Source organism: Pseudopodoces humilis, chromosome 20, assembly GCF_049639895.1.
Source record: "Pseudopodoces humilis isolate 2021_Gansu_Grassland_sample_001 chromosome 20, ASM4963989v1, whole genome shotgun sequence".
NCBI lineage: Eukaryota > Metazoa > Chordata > Aves > Passeriformes > Paridae > Pseudopodoces > Pseudopodoces humilis.
In genome coordinates, this window is record NC_142219.1 from 119,840 (window position 1) to 141,577 (window position 21,738).

The 21,738-nt window shown below is 38.7% G+C and overlaps 1 long non-coding RNA gene across 1 annotated transcript in view; it reads left to right on the top strand.

Annotated features, from left to right (window-relative positions):
* The first annotated feature begins 11,789 nt into the window (after positions 1-11,789).
* Positions 11,790-21,738, top strand: part of LOC148182726 (uncharacterized) — a 32,055-nt gene continuing 22,106 nt past the window's right edge. Inside the window, exon 1 of the long non-coding RNA XR_015774237.1 lies at positions 11,790-11,925. This is a non-coding gene — a long non-coding RNA (uncharacterized LOC148182726). The remainder of the gene's footprint in view (positions 11,926-21,738) is intronic.

Below are 21,738 nucleotides of genomic sequence, written 5' to 3' on the forward strand. Positions count from 1 at the left end.
TGCTGGGGACAAAATCCCAGGCTAAGGTGGCCTCTTATCTGACCTGGCCCGGGCATCCATAATGTAATTAATGCACGTCAACTCTGCTGCTGGATGTGGGCTAATGGGTGGTCTCTTGTTCCACTCTTATATCCATTAATCAGTTTCTCTATTGAAATAGTGAAATCTCTAAGTATCAGGTCAGAGGGAGAGTGAGTGACTCTCCAGAAATTTGTCCAGTGGGAACTGACACAGACAGCTTGAGTCAGGAATGTAAAACCAGTGGTGTGTAAATAACCCTGCCTGAACAGCACATATTTCCTGTAGAAGGGGAAGAGGTTTCATGATGTCCTGATTAGCCCTCCAATGATCAATAAAACCAATTCTTTGGAGGTGATCCCATCTGGCTTCTTCTATTGCCTGTTGTCAGGACAGGCCTCCGAAATGGCTCACTTTATTAAAGCTTTAATATTTTCTTACATTCTCCACCATGCACATTCAGTGCCTTCTTCACATTCATTCTGTATTGGGCAAATGCATAACCCAATGCTGGACCAGCAATGGGAAATTGTGAAGCTGTCTCACCATAAATATTTCTAGACAGAGGTTCTGTGTGGAGAAGCAGAGCAATGAGCTAAAACCTAAGATCAAAGAGCAAGTGACCCCTGCCACAGGCTGGACAATGTCCTGAGAAAGCCACTTGGCTTAACCCTGCTTTGAGCAGCGGGTTTGCATGGGAAGATCTCCAGAGGTCCCTTCTGACCACCATTCTGTGACTGTAAAATGATGTCTATCAGTGTGTGTGTCAAAGTGAGTTTTCTAGGTATGACAGAACATCTGCCAGGAGCACAGAAAAAATCTATGCTCCTCCAGAGAAATCAGTTGGTCATAACAAACATCTTGAGATATATGGGAAATGCCTGTGGGGAGATAGGTAACTCTGTTATTGTCTGCTGGCAATAACACATTCCTGCCAGTAGTTTTATTGCCATCAGTCATATTTCCCTCAAGTGGGCTCAAGGGGCAAACAAGTCTTAAATATCCAGGAGATGACTAATGTATTTGGGTAGAAGCAAACTTCCTCAGAAGTGTCAACTTTAGGCATTTAAAAGTGGTGCCATGAACATACCTCTTCACTGCCACCCTCACGAAAAGCATTCCAGGGAAGCGGAACAATCTCTTTCTGTATAAATCTTGTTTACCATTAGCTAGATTTCAAGGTTTGCAACAATCTTGAACTGATCTGAAACACAGTGGAAACTTATATGCCGCAGGAATTTCCTAAATTATCAGTGCCTGACATGTTTTTATGAGGTTTCATATTGCCAAGCTAAAACACCTCTCTAGACAGTCTCATACTGACCAAATCCATATATAATGAGAAAATCCCTTCCAGCAGGTACCTTTCACAAAGTGCCCAATGTACCATTTCACAGATTCTCAGTGGTATTTACACTGCTTCCCCTGCACAGCCCTGTCCTAAAACTCCATGGTTAAACTTAAAAGCTTTGGTCCAAATTCCGTTATCCCCTTCTCACCATTTGACCTGTTAAACTTGAAAATCTGGTCACTTAATTGTTGTAAACAAGTGGAACCCAGAATGCCTTGGAACCTGGAGATCTTTTCAGGTTTTTTCCCCAAGCTGTTTAACCTCGGGCATCAAAGGAGGAGTCTGGACCTCAGAGCCTCAGAACCCTGTGTACACAGTTATGAATTTCAGATATACTGAAGAAGATCATTGACAGGAAGTTTTGAAGGGAGTCTCTGGAACTGAGTTCAGAATCTCTGGGGAATGCCAGCTTCAAGAACTTCTTAAATGAGAAGCTTATAAAGGTATTCCTATCTCCTCAATATATCAAGTTCCCTGCAGAAATCATGGCTTTTTCAGTTGACTCCCAAATGCATTTGGACAAAAACTCGAATATGCATAATAGCAAAATAGAATAGAAGCCATTGGAATGACTGACTTTGAAGGAAACAATGGTAAATAAAGCATTTTTTGCTTGCTGAGGCTTTGCAGCTTTACACACTGAAGAAAACCCACAGAGGCCTCCATGACTCTTCTAGTGCAAGCTGGGAAAGATGAAAAGTATTTACAGCAAGACACTTGTGGATCTTAGGTCTCTGTATGAGGCAGGAAGTTCTTTGATAAAGCTCTTTAAAAGATTTCTAAAAGATTTTTGAATATGTTTAAATAAATATGGCATGATTTTATTTATGGCATAAATAAATGAATTTCATCCCCAGCAAATTTCCAAAGGCTGGAATTGAGCCCAAGAGTCCTTGTATTCAATCTTAGACTGCACTACCTTCTAGCAGCATTTCACAATATTTCCTCCCTTTTAGCACTTTTTAGCACATGCTGACAATGATCAGGAGACTCTGAAGCACAGATAAACTAAACGAAGGTAGCTTTTCAGTTTCTAATGAATTACAAATCATTTATATTCTCAGAAGCAGCAAAAAATAGCATGCCAAAAATCTTGTTTTTCTCCAGGGACTCTGTTCCCATCAACCTATAACTGAATTTACAAAAAATGTATTTTCTGTCTCTTAATGCCAGTCTACGTATCACAAAAAGTCTGACTGGTACAAATGAATTTGTGGTATATAGGTAGACTTAATAGTAGATAGGTATTCTGAAGTGCAGGTAGGCATTCTCTAAATCTGAAACTAAATTTAGAAGTGTTGAAGTGTTTAAGAATCCATGAAGTGATGTTGGAAGAGATATATGCTTGTAAGTGGTTTCATTTCATTATGAGTTATTTTTCTGCAAGCCAGAAATAACAATAAGTTATAAACTAAATTGTTTTGATTAAACTATAATGAGAGCATTTCAGGCTGTGTTCTGCATGGACAGCAGTGCAGGAAGACTGTAACTAACTGCAAATGTACTTGGAAGGGGTTGTATTCTGGCCCAACTTTTAAATCTGTGTGTGTAAATTCAGAAGAAACCCAGGACTGAGCTGATGCACTGGTTCCAACTGAGCACAGGCTCCCACTGCATGTGACTTGCTGACTGATCTTTTGAGTAATTAAAACATTTTTTGACCCAGAAGATGCAAGAGGCAGAAGCATAGAGCCAGCAGGGTGGGTTTCTCTACGTGCACGGTACAGCCTGCGTGTGACAGTGGAACCTGATTTTTGGACAGCTGGAACTGAGCTTACAATTTAAGTGAAGAGAAACCACTGCCGAAGAGACACATGAAAGCTTAGTGAGTTATTTGGCCACAGGCTGGCCAGAAGGGGAGGGAGGAACGAGTCATGCTACACTGGATTAGTCAAGGTTACACTTAACAGCAGTGACAAAGGGGCAATGGCATGAACTGCACTTTATGCCCATGAGCAAAAAAGTTTGTAAATCAAGTCTGTTCAAACAAATTGATCAAATTGATAGTAATATTGCCTTAGCATCTGACTCTGGAATGTATACATTTAATTTTCACCATTTCTGACAAAGACCTGTAAAAAGTTTGGCAGCATTTTGACCTACAATTCAGTCAGGTGGACAAAGAAGTGAAATCCACATTCTTTCTGTTGTGCCTATATATATTTTATAAAAAATATTATATGTTAGATATGTATTATACATATCTAACATGCATATAGTGCACAAGTTGACAAACAAGGGAAAAAATGGAATCAAAACTGGCAGCAATAAGTTTCTCTTCCTACAGACTCAGGATAGCCTTTTCTGGTTTTCCAACAGGCCATAACGCTGAGCCTTTAGTACATGAACAAAAAGTCATAGAAACTGTTTGTTGCTGTCAGCTTTGTGCAAAAATGACACCGTCTCCAAGTGAAACTAAGGATATCCTTTTCTTTTTTTGATTCCTGCCTAAGCTGTAAAATATTCCAAACCTGTTCAGACAAATAGTGTAGGACAGCTATATCCCACTGCAAAACCTAGATATTCCTTCTCTTGAAATTTGCTCTTGTCTTTCTGGAGTTATTTCCTGCATAGGACTTACCTTATGTACTACTTTCCAAATTATACACAGCTGAGTGATTTTTGAAAAATAAGATTAAGAAAATCTGAGAAATGTAATAGTTTGACTTTAGAAGAACACACAGTAGAAAATGTTAAACCCACTACAATTTAGTTAAAAATATTTGTGAATTGATGATGTAATAAAACAATCAGATAGACCGTGATTGAACAAGAAATTGATTTAAGTAATTGTCCTGATCCTTTGTGTGCTAAGGTACATTCTCCTCTCCTTCTCCATACTTAATTAACAACTTAATTCGTTTGTGACAGAGATCGAAGCAAAGGCAGAAAAAAAATCTTGATGCAGTTCAAACACATCACCCAGGCCTTAAGCAAAGAGGCAGAAAGGGAGAGAGGCTCAAAAGGCTTTTGTAATGAATGTCACACCCATGCATGTGCTTAACAAAGAAATCTGGATAATCCAGGTCTGCGGTGCTGCCGAGGAGTGTGCAGTGAGCCTGCACCACAATCTAGTCCTCTCCCTTCTCGTTTTTGTGCAGCCAAGTAATCAGCCAGTTCAGGAAAATGGCTCTGGCCATCAGCAAAAAAAGCAAAGGATTATTAATATTCAGCTTAATCAACTTCCTGTTTAAGACGGCTGCAGAGCCCAGCAAGCTGAGCTGGTGCCAGCACAAGAGGGAGAGAATGCAAGCTTGTAGGTTGGGAAGGAAAAGGAAAGATAAACATTAAATCAATTTGACCATGGAACTGCACTTCAGGTCTAACAAACCACATAATGCATTGCTATTCAAAGCAGTGGTATAAATATCTTTAATGTGTGTCTAAAGTAGAGGTGTGTTCAAAAATAAGAGACAGAGAATGTCTAGCAGGGGGATGGAGTCCCTGGTGTTTTTTACCAGTCAGACTCCTGGAGACACGGCCATGCTGTGCCCACGTTTCTCTGTCAGCACCAGGGAAGGATGGCTGTCAGTCCAGGTGAGGGATGGGCTCCTTGCCATGCCCACGGTAGGGAAGCTGGAGCCCCTTGCTCTGGTGAGTGCATCTGCAGGTTATTTTCCATTCTCTGCCTCTTGAGCATTCTCTGGGGACCCTTCTACACTTCCAATATTTTCCCAGATGGCTGCTCTGCAACCCAGATATTGCTTATTTATTCATTTGTCACTTTAAAAGCAACAATACTGAAAAAGGAATAAAATGAGACAGGTGTCTTCTCCACCCAAGGAAAACGAAAGGGACCTGTCAGATTCCAGCATGTGCTTTTATGAGGTTGAGAAGGTTGTCACAAAGTATCGCTCCTCTCCTGAAAGCATCTTCCCTTTCTTTTACAACTGGAAGGCTTCTGTGCAGTAGGAAGCTGGGCTTTAGAAATGCCATTTCTGAGGAGATGTCAGCACTGTGTGGCTCAGAAGGAGCTATTTACCTGTTGCATCTGGGAAACTTCCCTTTGCTAATGGTTAGGTTAACAACAGCTCTGTGGCAGCCTGTGGTAGAAATCCATGAAGGTCTCTGGATGAAACAGAAGAGTGTTGTCATTTCATTTTTGGGGACCTCTTTCAAAGGCATGCTTATCAACTCCATACCGACAGTCCTGTCAGAACACAGAATCTCTTATTAGTATTGCACAGAAACCAGCATTTATGAGATCAGCCTTTTGCAAGGGTTCAAATAATAGTGAGTGAAAAAAACTTGGGTGCAAAAGTTCAAGCATCAACAGCCTTCCCACTGGGGCATTCCAGGCCACTCAGTTCCCCAGGGCATTAAAGACCTTTTCCACCACACTGCTATGCTGAATAATGAGACTTTCAGGACTGCATTGTTCTTTCAAAGTGTTGCTAAAGAGATGGAGAACGACTCAGGCTGCAATCATTCTCTTTAATGATCTTACTATAAAGATTGTGTCTCTTGTCCATCCATTTGTCAGAAAGCATTTTTACAGCAGATACATTTGTCACCCAAAATCAAATACAATAGAAAAGCTGGTACTTCACATGTAACACACAGTTCTCTCTGAACTGGATGGGGGTGTTCAAACAGAGACTGTGGTCTGTGACATTTGTGTCTCCATGCTGTGGCTCATTTCCTAGACTGGAAATAGGTGTGTTGCTACCTGAATGAACTCATGTCAAAGAGATGGTCCAGTCTTCCATTTCACTGGCTCCTGTGGTGTCTGTAACAGCCACAGCTCTTGCTTTGCTTCCGTGTGCCAGGCCTGATGTATCCATATCCTCCCTACTGCCCATCTCAGAAGGAGCTGGAATAAATTTCTATTCATGTTTTATTTTGCTGCAAAATAATTCATATTCATTTGTTGAAGCATCTTCTAGGAAAGCTCCCAGGCAATTTCAGGCTTTGACAGGATGGAGCTCATTAACTTCCAGCCAAGCTAAATGTCAGTTTACATAATAATGTCAGTTTTCTTTTACCTCTCTGTGCCCAGTCCCATCTTTTAGAAAACCAAATGCTCAGAGTAATTTTTAATCCATGGAATACAACAGCTAAGAATTTGGCCCCAGATGTATTTCTCCAGCAGGAGCTATTATATAAGGCACTGCAAATTGTGGGCTTGTTCTCTCACCTCCTCAGAGGAAAAATGGGCTCTTTAAGGAATTACAATAGAAGTAAAAAATTTAAATGTAGTAAAAAAATAATTAAATGTGAGAAAATTCTGGAGCACATTGAATTTTTTTGACTTTAGATTATCAGAATAAATCCATCTAATTGGTAATTAAAAAGAGTAATAGCACTGGTGAAGGAGGCAATGAATAACAGTAAAAAACCCCTACATTTCTTTTTTGCATGCACACAGTAAATCAGTAAGATGAAAAACTGGAAATTTTTGCATCCATATAACCAATATGCTCAACCTTCTCCCAAGTGACATATTTAACAGAAGTTGGTTCACATTAATTTAAATGTCCCACTTCTTTGGGCAGAGAATTTTTGGTTTTGCAAAGACTCATGTATTGAGCTAAGCTACAACTGAAAGGAGAAAATAAGAAAGGATTTTAAAAATATTTTCATTACCCTGTTCTTTTGTGTTTCTTGCATCTTTCTTTATGATTTTTATGATATTTGTTCTTAAAGTGGGATTTTTTTTCTAGGAAGACTTTGTTACTTCTATGGGAACTTTAGAAATAAATCTTCTCAAGTCTGTGGTTTCTGTTCCTTTTGAAAAGAATATTTTTTCTGCATTATTCTGGTACTTTTCTAAGAACCAGAATTGTTGCCAGGATTAGGAATAACATGTATGTAAAGCATCTGAACCAGAGGAGATTTAGCACTCACATGAACAGGAAACAAGAAATGTACCAATTCTTTGGCCTCCAACAGAAACCAAATGAGGTTTGGAAAATTATTTTTTTTATAAAATAACTAATAGATTTTTGGTTTATACAGTGCAGCAAGGAGCACTGTTTAGACCAAGTCTGCATTAGGAGGTGTCAGTTTTTTCTTTTAATGAAAATTTCTAAAATGGAAAATGTTTGTGTAAGTATAACACTAGAATCACTTTGCACGGATATATTTCTACTCCCATGTAAATAACTAGGGATTACCATGACTATGAAATTGTTGGTCTTTAAAACCTTCCTCTCAAATATGGAAGGTGGGATTTGCTGCCTTTTATTAGTGCTCTCCTTCAAGAGGACACAGGAGTTTCTGTTTGCAGATTAGTGGGTGCTCCTGAAGAGGGAAATTCATAAGTTCAGCCAAGCAATATTTGCAAGGCTGCGGTTCTGAGCATTGCTTCACATATTCTCTGTACACATGCCAAGAGCCAAGAGGAAGTTTTCCTGACCATGGAGCAAATTCTTAAAGGTAAGGTGAGAGGGGAGGTAAAGCAGCATGACTAAACTTTTCCATTGCTGCTGTTAATAGCTTCTAGTCTTGGTCCAGTACCCTGTGATCCAATTTCTAGGTTATGGTGTGTGTATGATATATATTTTTGTCACCTCAGAAGCGTGAAAATACTTACAAAGGGGCTGAAGAACTTCATGGTGACTAGAAAGTAATTTTTTGTAGCGATGAGCACCCTGAGGTTTATAGACCTAAGCATAGTAGAAGCTCCAGGTGAAATAGCTGCATATGCAGATTAGGACATTTATCGAACTTGCTGATAGCCCCAGCAGGAAATAACCTTCTGTTCTGGTCAGTGTAGTGACATGACAAGGCTCTCAGCATAATTCAAGATTTCCAAACTTGTAAAACTTGTGCAGGCTGATTTCTGAATAGCCAATCTGGAAGCATTTGGCAAAGTCTTCATTTTGGGGCTGCTGTAGGCGCATTTAAAAATCTTTGTTGTACTCTGTGTCTGCGTGCGTGTTACAATGTTAACATGTGAATATATTTTGCTGACAATGTTCTGCAAATAAAAATCACGGATAGGAGAGGCACAAAATGAGCATTGGGTAAAATGTGTTCAGAAAAATGAACACCACAAAAATAAGAAGGCAGTGGAGAAATATTAAAACACATTTATTTTTCAGAAATACCTGCAAAACGGGTGCTGATGCCATCAAGTGATGGGAGGTGATATGCTGAGATGCTTTATGTCAGCGATGAGGGCAATCAGATTCCCAGAAAACAATTCCAAGCTGATCTCCGGAACAGATAGGGTTTGGCCAGCCTCCAAATCAATCTCTTTTATAAAATGCTTATTGCATACAATGTCAGAAAAAGTTTAGCAAATCTTACTTTCCCTTTTAATTAGCTCCACAAAGGATATGGTAATTGAGGGAACAGGGGAGAAGTCCACAGCCCTGTACAAATCTGAGTGCTTTATACATACATTATTTATATTGCAGACTGAGGTGGAATTTTGGTCTGTTGGGCACTGAATTTTTACAGCAGAATGTAGAGAAGTTATTCAAACCAGGTGTTTCTGTAATTGCAGTGCACTGGGGACAACATTGAGAGCAGAACAGATCCCAGATTCACTCTTTCAGCTGAATGATGCTGCGGTTTACTGTTACACAGGGCAATAAAATAAATTGCAATGGAAAACAAGGCAGGCTGGCTGCTTCAAACTGCTGAGTTTTGATTGCACTTTGTGTCTTTATCTTTTGTTTGCTTATGTTCAGGCCTTTATACCAGGATAATGGTATGGGGACATGAATCTGCTCATTAAAACTTAGAGAAAACTACTTGTAATGGCTAAAATTCAGCACAGCTACGATGTGCCCTCTGCTCTGATCGCTGTCCTGATGTGTGGTAATACATCAACACCCCAGAGCAGGGTTATTCACCTCCCTGCTCTGCACAGGGAGAAAGGATGGGAAGAAGAAATTGAAAGAAAGAAGTGTTCCTTCATAAATTTGGAAACATCAAGTAGCACTCCCATTCAGATAGATTTCAATGCATTGCCACAGAGTACTGGAGCACAGGCAGAGCTGCTTAATTCACGTCTGATTTCCCCTAGAAAGATAAAGCAGGTATTTTCTATGATACCAATGTGAAAGTGAGTGTGGGTGTACTATTTCTTTCAAAGAAAAGATCTGCATATGACCTGCAGTATTGCTATGCCAATGATGTCTTCGTCTTTTTAATAACCTATTTATGAATCCTTTTAGAGACAATATTATCTCTTGGTGGAGTTTTTCATTTGATGCCACACCTGTGTCTTCCTGAGAGAATAGAAAATCTCTGACTTTTGCCATCTGTGTATCCTGTGCTTATAATTTCTAAGTAATATTTGAAAGGGCAGAAAAACAGAAAGCAAGAAATCCATGCAAATAAGTCTCTGGAATACAAGAAAAGAACATTAACCCTTCCTAAGTTCAGCTGATCAAATTTCAGATCTTACAAGTCAGCTGCCCAGATGGGTCACCAAGCTTAAAATGAAACAAAAATGAAGTCAAGTCTAATTTAGCTGCTGCTGTTAATATGGTTTTGGCTTATTTGAGAGATCCTTCTTGAAAATAATTACATAAATGCTCTAATTTATTTTGAAATTAAATTATCATATTTTTTCTATTTCAGAAAGAGTTAATAAAGTTGCTGTGACAAAATTTATGGGACTAAAACAAACTAAGTCACTGATGAAGAAAGGAGGAAGAGTGCATTTGCTCCTGAGATCCAGCTCTACTGAGGATTTTATCTGTTTTTTCAGATCCAAGACAGGAGATCACATTATGACTGACATGCTGATGTATTTTTTTACTCCTTGTAAGAACATAAGCAGTGCAGGAGTTTGGGTACAGGCTGCATTTCAGCGTGTTGAAAGATTCTGTGCTTGTTCCAAGAGGCTCCCAATGAAATTTCCTCACACTGAATGTCCGTGGCATTTCAATTCTGCACTCGCTACAAAGGCACAGGACATGACCAGTTCCTTGGTTTCCATCCCTCTCACTCCATTCCCAACAAATTCAGTACAATGCCAAGTACAGTCCCTTTCACATGCAGCTTTCCTTCTTCCACCCAGGATTTAACTGAGATTTGGAGCACCAAGGGATGCAGGAAATTCAACACCGTGTTTGAAGGCCACTGCAAATGCAAGAGCCACAACTTCTGCCTCGGGAATATATTGTAGGTGCACAGGTGAGGTAGCTGCAGGTGGCTGGAATGAACACTCCCCTCTTTTCCAGTGAGAGTTTTCAACCTGTACACATCACATTTTGCCATCCCTGTGTAGGACATTGCTGCAGGATACTTGCTTTGTCTCAGTTCCTGCTGGTGCCTGATGCCCATCCTCAGCTCCCCAAACACAGGAAGCAGTTGATGCTGTCTCAGTGAAGGTTATCGTTTAGATCCTAGAAGAAAGGTTCCGATTCCAGGAAAATGGGACCTACAGAAAAGAATATTAGTCTTTAATACTAGGGTGAAACCTGTGTTTAGGAAACATCCACAGAACATGCAGAAAGTGCAAATGAGAAAACTCTTCCAGCAGCCACAACATTCCAAATATAGGGAGGCACTTCTTGGGCCATCTTCTATAATCTGTACCTGTCAGGAACCCAGAATCAATAAAGAGAGGCAAATATAATGAGCCTGAGGCATTTAACAAACAATACTCTTATACCAAAGCTTAGGAGCTGAGGGCCTGGAACGGTGCAAATTTTTACACTGTCTTTTTTTCATCTTGCTCTCTGGAAGAACGGTGTGGAAGAGTAAGTGAAGGATATGTGAGAAATATATAAAGAAGACCAGATAAGTAACAAGAGGATGTGAATATTAAAAAAAACAAAACAACCCAAACCAAACAACAACAACAAACACCTAAAGAGAATGAAATAAAAGCAGGAATAAAAGCTGCAAGATATAAAAATACTTGGAGTGACGAGTGTATCGCACAAACACTGTAACAGTGAAAGCAAATAATGCTTTGTACCATAAAAATGTACCTATTTTCTACTCTAAATCCAATTACATACTTTTCCCTTTGTCTCACTGACCCTTTCATGAAGAAGGAATAGTTCATTTGTCTCAGCTGGTTCTAGGACACTGATTGGAGAATTGCTTCCAGCAAAATACTTTAAAATGTACTTAATTTGAAATCCAGCCGTAATGGGGTTACTCATATGCTTACCATTAAATATGCACTGAAGTGATTTGCCAAATTAGTCCCAATATTTGCACCTTTCATGTTTCCATATGCTAATAAGAATTAAATCTTTTAACACATAACACATGGTGTTTATAAATTGTGTAAAATACAACTGCAGGGATTTGACAGGTTAAATTTTATTGTAAATAATGAGGAATTGGTGTAATTGGTTCCTGCTGGTGAAAGATTCCTTCTGATTCCCATAGTTCATGCATACAGAAGAGAAGAATTAGGTAAATGTTCCCTAGGAGAAGTGGGAGGATCTTACGAGCTACAAAACAAGAGATGTCTTTGTTCTATATCAATCATTTAATTTGTGATTATTCTGCAATAGGACTCTGCCCATGAAGAAGTAAATGGAAGCATCTGTGGAAGCCTTAAAAAACTCCTCCCTGCATTAACTTTACGTGGCAATGTTACACCTGAGCTGAGCCTGTCTTCTGGGAAGTTTTGGGTAAGGTGTGAGCATAGTACAAATCACAAGAACATCAGTTGTGAACTCCAGTTGTAAAATGCAAAAACTACACTGAGATTTTTATAGTTATTTCTTGCTGGTTTTGGCTGTTAAAAAGACAAATTTTTATGCTTAGTTTTTCTGTACACTAGAGTTTTGCATTGACTGGCAGTTACTTAATTTCTCTATTAACTTTTCAATAAGGTCCTGTAAAGAAATTCTGTTGGGTTTTTTGATAGAATTGTAATGAGGAGGTAGGCAACTAGAAGCTAAAATTAGCAATCCATCTATTGTCATTTCAGCATCTAACATTACTATGAGGATACCCTGACTCAAGTGACGTAATGCACGAGCCTCTTTATTTTGCTCTTGTCTTTATTCTTCTCTGTATTCCTCTCTTGAATTCTGTTTTCACATGCACATGGCTCATTTGCTCAGGATCTGAGCTCACGTTATACCCTCAAAAGCAGATCACAATTTGTGAATGAAAATCAATTCTCTCCACATTAAGATGGCATTGAGCACAACATGAAATGGGAGAGCCATGGGAAAGAAAAATTCTTTTTTCTGTGGAAAAATCCTAACCAACACAAAAAGCTGTTGCAATTGAGCGGAGAATGTGTTTCCTGAATGGGGCTACCTTATCTCTCGAGAAGGGCTCTCCATGTTACTGTGTTCTCTGAGTCCCTCTTTCTTCCTTTCTTGCTTTCCTTTTAATAAGACTTTTGTAATAGCTTGTTAATTCATTTCTAGTTTGTGAGATCTGAATTTGCATTTTTGTCTGTACAATATCCAGAGTCCGATTAATTTACAAAACCAGCCCCACAGAAATTCAGCTGGCCAGGCTGTAAAAACTGCAGCAAGATGATGAGGACTTTGACAATCACTTACTTATTTCAAGCATTTGAAATCCCTAATTCCATTAAAAATATGAATTTAAATTAAAAGTATTCATTAAAAATATGAATACCACGGGTCTGTTTGCTACACAGTATCACAGGAAAGTGCCTTTGCAAGGAATTTCGGTGAAGAGCAGGGTAGGAACCGTGTCTTACAGACTTGGCTTTCCAATGCCTCAGTGAAGGTTGTCAGAGAGGCTGGTGCAGTTATTGCAGTTTAATTCCAGCCAGGAGTGGATCTCTGGGTTCTGTGATGTCCTTCCTCCAGAGGACAGCTGTGGAGGGTGTGCATTCACACACACACTCTGCTGCAGCTCTTGCTGCACAGAAGAGTTCTCTGAACTGCCAGGTGCTGTGCTGATCAATCCCATTCTCAGCAGGAACAACTCTTCCTCTGCAGGTCAGCCGGGCTGCTGCTGTCCTCCCTTGAGGAGGCAATGGCAGCTGCTGCCTTGGTGCCCTTGATGGGAGCCAGCACAGTTCTCTGTGTAAAAAGTGCTTTTCTCTGACATTAAATTTCTGTTCCTGAGCCCCAAATTCCCTCCTTGCTGAGACATAGCCTGCATTTCTGGTGATTGCAACATTAATATGCAAACCATGCAGCTTGTGATAAATTGTTCCCACAGCTCTTTACTAGGAGAAATATTTAATGTCAGAGGAAGGTTCTAACTATGAGCATTCTTTTAGAAATACTGCCCATAATTCTGCTGCAACCTTCTCAGTTTGTGTATGTAAAACAGAGAGTCCTATTGTTTGTTAGCTACAAATATCATGTTATGTATATTCTTCTTACTCCCCTGAAATATCCCAACTGCTATATATTCCAGAGAGACCCATTTTGGAAGAAACAATAACATTTAAATTGTACATTCACTTAAAGAGTGTTACACTGTGAGTGAACTATATTTTTTTTTGTTTTAATTGGGAAACTTTTGTAACAGAAAGTTGTAAAATACCAGGATTCTAGAATAACCATAAAACATATAAAAATGTCTGGAAGCACGTTGTCAATTAATCAAATGCTGTAATCAAACCTTTTTAGACCCTTGTGCAGTGTCTAATTTTAAATTAGAATAGTCAACAAGCTAATTTCCCCCCTTCCTCATTTTTTATGCTCATCAAAAATCAACAGTGAGGAATAAACTCCTGTTTGGATGCCTTTGGTCACAGACTGGGTGTTCACACACCCCTCTGACATGGGCTGCTGTGTGGGACACAAGGAGATGAAGACAAAATGAGCTGTGTGTGATGCAGGTCCACGTGCTGCTCCTACCTCTGTGTTTGTGTCTGCACAGTTGCCTTCATCAGCCAACCAAAACATTTTTAGGTTTCGGTTTCAGTAATGTCTGTAAGATGCTGAAGGATTTACTCTCTCAGTGCCCTGCTGAAGTGCATCTTGGAGTGGTTTAATAGGTTATTTGCAGCTGTCAGTTTTTGCTGCACTTCAGAAAACACAGCTGTGGTTTAAAGATCTTTGTACAGGTATTGATGCCTTGTTTCAGATACCCATTTAAAATATTCTTGAGATTCCAACTTTTATTTGTTTGCGGCTTTTTCCCCAGAAAGTGATGTCTTACATATTTGGAGTAAGAAGCCAGGAAGAACATTTACAGCTATCTAGTGTGATGTATTGAGATTTATTTAACTCTTAACTCATTGATTCATGGACATCTACAAAAAAAGTGACCTGACATTGCTCAAATTCAGCATAAGGTGACCTCAGTGCATCTGAGGTTAGAAATGACAGATTTGTTTGTGAAGATTAAAGTTATCATTTTCAAAGGGAAGAAGAGAAGCAGTTGGAGAAGAGGAAGAAAAGCTGCTGTCCTGTATTTATTTACGATGTCAGTATTCCAAAGCAGTTGTGTGCATCAAGTAGCTCAGGAAGTTCTGAGATCCAACTGTTCTGAATGGAACACTTTTAACAGAATGGAACAAGAGGAAATTAATTTCAGGAATTTCAGGAAATTAATTTTTCTTTTACTTCAAGTTTTGAAGATCCAAGACAGGAATGGTTGGAAAGAAATTGTTTTCCTGCAACAACCATTTGATCTTTAGATTTAACTTACATTTCATCCAGAGCTAGCTAAGGTTAACTCCAGTGGTAAACCCTAGGCTCTGCATTAACAAGCAGAGAAAAAGCAACCAATAGGAATAAAATTATCTGTGTGGATCTACTGGCATTTGTAGGCCTAACACCTTTCCAGTTGATTTGGTAAAGGATATGTAACCAGTGCTATACAATTTATCTAATCCAATTAGATTCCTTTTCTGTTTCTTTCCACTTAATTGATGCATGAAAACACCTTCACTTGCAAACAGCAGAAGGCACTGTGATGACCCAACACCATCAAGTGTGGTCTGGAACCCACATGGTGCTGGTTTAAAAAGGTGGGCTCTAAGGCTGCTTCCAGGAGCCCTTTGTTCCTGGGCATTTTTGCTTTATTATTTGTGTGGTTTTTAGTAACAGGAGTGAAAAAAAGAAAAAAAAAAGAAAAAAAAAATTGAGATCAGAAACTGGAGTGTTATATATTTTTGGAAAGAAAAGTGAGACTCCAAACCCTAAACAAAACTTAGCAGGTGTAGAGAAGAATAAGAAAGATAATTTGTGCTGAGTGGAATTGAAGACATTCTGATTTTTATTGTTGTTGGAACTTGGTTTTCATTATGGTAAATATGATCTTTTTCCTTTATTTGATTTGAATTAGAGAATTTTGGAAAAGCTTGTGTACTTCCACTATAATTAGTTATGTCCAAGGCAAAAGTGTGTATTCTGCTCATGTAAAGACTTGAATTTTTTTAAAACATACATTTATTTTAGAAGCATAGAATCATGGAAAAGATGCACTGGTACCATATAGGTGGCCTTCCAATTTTTAAATGAACTTCTAATTAATAGAGAAACTTCTCTTCAGATGATTTTGGGTTCTCCCACCTGCACTCTTACCCAGTTGTCCATATAGTTTTTTCTTACTATTTACTGAAAGCTTGGCTTGCCAACAGCTGACATGATATATCCACTGTATAACCCTGAGTGGAGATAATAATTAGAAAAACATTTAAAATGGAATAACAGAAATAAGAGAGAAATGCACAAGAACTCAGGGGGAAGAACATAGAAAGATCCTTCCATAATGTAGCAAAAACTTCTTAAAAATCAGCTTCTCTATTATAAGAAATACAATCTAAGATTCATTCTCACCAAAGATTTATTAAGCACTTGGCAAGGAAATATGGATTTTTTTCAGGCATTCTCTTTCAATTTTATTTGGAAATGGAATCTGGCAGGAGTAACTGAAATAAAAGCTTTCTCACTTATTTCTGTTTCTTGTCAACAGCTTTGGTTCCGTCTTTTTGCTTTGCTTGAGAACTTTTTTTGTAGCATGTTAATTCTTCAGTTGTCTCCAATAGCTTCCCTGACTTATGGGAATGTAAATATCATTGCATATGTATTAATTAATAAAACGTGAAACCTCAAGAAAAAAAAAAATTGGTTTTGATCAGATTCCTATTTGATGTCAATGAAAAAATTCATAAAAATGCAGTTTTTAATGTGTATAACACTATTCTTTTAAAAACTTGTACTTTTGCTTCCTTGGCCTAATTTGAGTAAGATTAATATTTACCTTTTCCTTTAATCCAAGCCAATTAAGAACTATGACTGAATATAATGAACCTATAAAGACCTCCTGGATGAGGATTAGCAAGAGTAGCCCAGCCTGTCTCCACCCCAGAGAGTGTGAAAATCCAGGGTTTTTCCTGTAATCAGTGACTTAAGGAATCAAGAGGAAATTGAAGCCAGAATTTTGGCAGACAGAGTCTAGACAGGTCTCGTGTATCAATAGAAAGATGAGATAAATATTGGAGAAATATTTTTAATCCTAAAACAAGGTGCAGTTGCAGCTGTGGGAAGCAGTGATTTTATTCAGACTCTTGTGGAAGAGTTGTGCAGTGAGGATATGATTCATTTCACTAGGAGCCCCAAGTGCCAGCTACTTTATTACCTTCCACAGGGAGTTACTTCCAGAGGTATTAAATTTTTCATTTAAGCTTCCTTTGTTGGCTATCATCCCTTTGATTTCTTTCTTTAATTAAATCATACAAATTTTCTGGCTGTTTTTCCATTGTTTTATTTAACCACTCTCAATCTTTTAATATTGATGAGCAGAGAACAAATAAATGTCTGAAAAATATACCTTGGCTGCAAAGCCAGCTGCAGTAAATCCTGTGACAGAAATACCAAGTTGTACTCTGAAGGATATTTATTGTGTTTAGCCACCCCAGAAGACAGCTCTAAAAACTCTAATCTCCTAAGAATCCTAGATTAGATACAGTATTATGTTAGGAGAGGGAGAAAAAGCACCCAGGAATGGATTTTCTTCTGTATTTTGGATTTTTGGTAAGCAATCTCTCTGGCAGCTACTATGCTTTAAATGTGCCAGCAGTATTTCTGTAATTACAGTCTCTGGCTGTAAGTTCTATCTCATGTTTTATCTGGTGTAGTTATCTACTCATAAGAGAGCCCGTGTCCATTATTCTGATTGTTTCTCTTTCAGCAATGCAATGTTTCTCTAATGCTGCTTCTCTTCTTACACCAAATTTCTGTTCATTTTAGCAGGAACAAGGCAAAACATAGTTAATCTCACAGAACTTAAGAGCCTGCTAATTATAACTATAATTAAAAAAAAAAATATCTGTATTTGGCATTGAATGTAGGACATAACTAACTTAAATAACAAGGGCTTCCCCTGGTTAACCATCACCAGTCACTGATGCATGTTCTCTGTGAATAAAGTGTCTATTAAGACACAGATGGTAAAATTCTGAATTTTACATTTTGAATGAATTTGTAGAAGCTTTGACATTTATTTTGGCAGAAAGTAGTTAGAGTCAAGTTTTAAATCAATAGATGTTCTCATGAAATGTTTTCAAGCAATTAAAGGCATTTTGAATGAATTGTTTACAATTCATTTCTGTTATGTTCTAGAATAAATGGTTTTTGAATGATTCATTTACTAGATAGAATATTTTTAAGATTTGTATTTGTAGAAATTTTTGAGGGACATTGCAGCAAGGTAGGGAATGGGAATCTTCAATGAAACCTCTGTATACTTTTCATATCTGGCACAAAAAAAATTGATTTTATATTCCCAAATTACATTTTCTCTAATAATCTGGGTACCTAGAATCTGGCTGAAGAGCTGCACATTGAGCTAAGCAGAAAGTTGTGCTATAGCTGTAGTTATGTCTGTTCTCTGGATTGAATTTTCTGTCCCCTGTGACTTCACCTGTCACAGGAATGTGCTTTGGAATGGAGTTTGCTCTTTAGAAGCCGTAAGTAACTCAATGATGTGTAAGAACAATGTGACAGTTTTGATACAGTGCTTTGTAATTAGATGTTGGTTCAATTTTCAGTTCAATTCAAGCAACATTGAACAGATCTCCACAAATCTTGTAGAAATGCATGAGCTAAAGACTCTGTAAAATGAGAGCTCACTTTCCTGACAGTCAGATGAAGTTCAGGAGTTCAAGTTGGGTCTGTATTGGTGTAATTGATAAGTCCAGAGGATTTGACATCTTGTTATAGTTGACCTACCCTATGAAAAATTATGGTGGTGGGAAGGGGACTTAATGACTTCCTCTTGTGAACTACTTACTTTCTTACAGATGGCAGAATTAGGGTGAGAATGAGGGTTAAAGAAATGAAATCTGTATTTAGGCTGTCTTTAACCCTTTCTACAATGAGATGCATGATTTTGTTTTGCTCCAGGTATACCTGTTGGGGTGTGTGCAATGATAATGATTACCTGAGCGCATTTAAATATGATAAAATGAGTTTCTGCTTTAGCTCTACATTTAAATAGAGGCAACTTCATATTGTCCAAATCACTTTGAGTTAGAGTTGTGGTGAGATGCTGTTGCTCATCTGCTTTGCTACAAGGAAAAATGGACCCATCACATATTTACAGGTAAAGTCACTGCCTATGAAATATCACTGGTCACATAACTACAGCTCTGTGGTAATTCCTGTCTTTCTACTTAGTGGTCCTTGATATCCCAAGATACCTGGATGTTGCCAGGGGAGAGGAGCAGAACTTGCCTGTTGTTATTACTTTAAAATTCAGGAGTTATTCTCTGACTCAGATTCTGACACATCATTATTAAATTTGCTGAGTATCTAAGCCATCATCTCTGGCATCTCATAATGGAGCTGCATTTATTCACCTCACAGACATTATTCCTCTCCTTCACATGTGCCAAGTCAAATGCACATTAGGAATAGTTCTGTAAAAATAGTGAAAGGATGGCTTTGCAGGGTGCTTAATGGCTAGCCTAGAAACACAAATAGTCAATTTTTCAGTTTACCAGTCTCAAGTACTGACCTTGGGCAAGTGATTTAATCTTGCAGGGACAGTTTTCCAGCTTTAAAATGAGTATCTGTTTTCCATCCCCTTCCTTTTATCTGGTCCAAGTTTTATTTCTTATATATACAGCATCACTTTTACAGTCTTTGATGCCTGAGGAGGTCTCCAAGCACCATTTCTATGCAGATGATGTCCCCTGCTTTCTAAAACCTGTTTTCTTTAGGTTGAAGGGCTGGCAGACAGCACTTAGTGCAAGTCAGAAAGGACCAGAGAGGAAGGCAATGGTGGATTTAAGTCAGAAGTTTGTAGCAGGAGTCGCTGGTGTGGCAACCCTTCTCCCCTTTTCCTTCCCTTTACCAGGACTTGTTACAGTACTAGTTACACTTAATTAACAGCTACAGCCAGGCCATGACCTTCTACAGCGCTGCTCACCAGTGTGAGCATGAAGTCAGAGTGAGTTGAAACAGTGAATTCTCACAGCTGAGACAGATGAGCTAATTATCATAGGAGATAGAAAAATGTCCAGGGGAAATATAAAGCTCTTAGTTTTTTCTCCTGGAAAACCACCTTTCTGATCAATTCTGTTTGAGAGAGTAAGTGAATTGAAATAAAGTTGATGTCCTGGACCTGTATTAAATTAATAAATGAAGAGGAAAAAAGCTATTGTATGTTATGTAAAACATACGTGACATCTTTGCTGTTACTGCTGGTTGTGAAGTTGTTCAGGAAAAGCAATGTTCTTGACAACACTGTGTTGTAGTTTTAAAGGATTATGGGAGCTCAGTTAAGTTTACCTTAAGAATTCTACAAATGATCTTTCGAGGCAAACAAAACCTGAAAATATTAGAGTCTAAATTCCAGGAAACTCCTTAAATGCAAGGAAACCTCAGTGTTCCCTGGCCCTGCTCTCTACTGCATGAGTAGTGTTGAATTAGTTTTATAGACACTGCACCTCTGCATGTCTGTGACTGTAGGTTTGAATAAAGGTGTAAAAAATAACTTCAGAATTGTTATCAGTCATCTATAGAATGCTCTGGAAGCTGTATACACAGAAATCTAAATGCATATATAAGTAATGAGAGTCAATCTAGGTCTATGCCTTTACCAAGGTTTCTAGTCAGAGGCTAATCTGGAGGTAGTTTAAGTCTTAAGATATCTATAGTAATTTCCATTTTCATTCTGTTGCATTCTGCTTGTTGGGCCATTGTGTCTGCCCCTCTATAATGCAAAGGGTTTTGATTTCTGCTTTTCACTGGAAAAAAATGCCATTTTTTTTCCTGATAAAAATTTTCAAAGCAGAACTTTCAAGAAGCATCTGAGGTTTTTACTCTCTGCCTTAATTGCCTCATCTGTAACACAAAGGTCAAAATAATACTTTGTGAGCTGCTTTGAATACTGTGGGTGAAAAGATATTTATATTCTGATTGCTAGCAGTGTTTGGGAAATTACGCTCTCATTCAACACTTTCTCAATGCATTTCCATTCATTGTTGGTTTAAATCTTATTGACAACAATCTTAATTGGTCTTAAATTAATTCTCTCCCCTGGTTATGAGATGGAAGAAAAGCCTAAGGATTATAAATTTTAGATTTCTATCTTTATTTGCATCTGAAATTGTAATGAAGTAAAGGATTCAGAGATGCTTATTTGTCATGTTTGATAAAACTATATGAGAATTTGTTTCTCCTTTCAAGACAGTCTACTGCTTTTGTTATGTATATTAAACCAAATGCCCTCAAAACAAACAGTTTCGAAGACTAATGTCTGAGATTAAATAATTCCCAATGGCATCCCTTCACTAATGAGAATGAAAGGTGGTGCCCCAGAGCCAGCCCAGTGGAGAGCAGGCAGCCTCCACAATGGATGTATTCAAACAAATTTGCTTTGTGGTGCAGTGAGGGAGAAGCCACCCACCCAGCTCCTCAGATAAGAGCAGACAGCGCTTTAGAAGTGCTTTTACTCAAAGTGCAGACCCTTGGGTATTTGTGCCCTTGTTTTGCTCTGCACCAGTCGAAAAAATTTCAAGAAGGGATTAAATGGATGGTGATTTCCATACATTTGATTGCGTGAAGTCCTTCGGGTCACCCCTAGGGATAAAGAGGTGGAATACACACAAAATAAAAGTAAGTAATGTAAAGGGCACTCTGGCCTGAGGCAGGATGAAGTCATCCTTGGTGGGGAGAGCTCCCTGCAGAAGGATTCTCATCCTTGAGGTGGAGAGCTCCCTGCAGAAGGATTCTCATCCTTGGTGGATCCTCCCTGCAGAAGGATTCTCATCCTTTGTGGGGAGAGCTCCCTGCAGAGGGATTCTCATCCTTGGTGGGGAGAGCTCCCTGCAGAAGGAGTCTCATCCTTGGTGGGGAGAGCTCCCTGCAGAAGGATTCTCATCCTTTGTGGGGAGAGCTCCCTGCAGAAGGATTCTCATCCTTGGTGGGGAGAGCTCCCTGCAGAGGGATTCTCATCCTTGGTGGGGAGAGCTCCCTGCAGAAGGAGTCTCATCCTTGGTGGATCCTCCCTGCAGAAGGATTCTCATCCTTGGTGGATCCTCC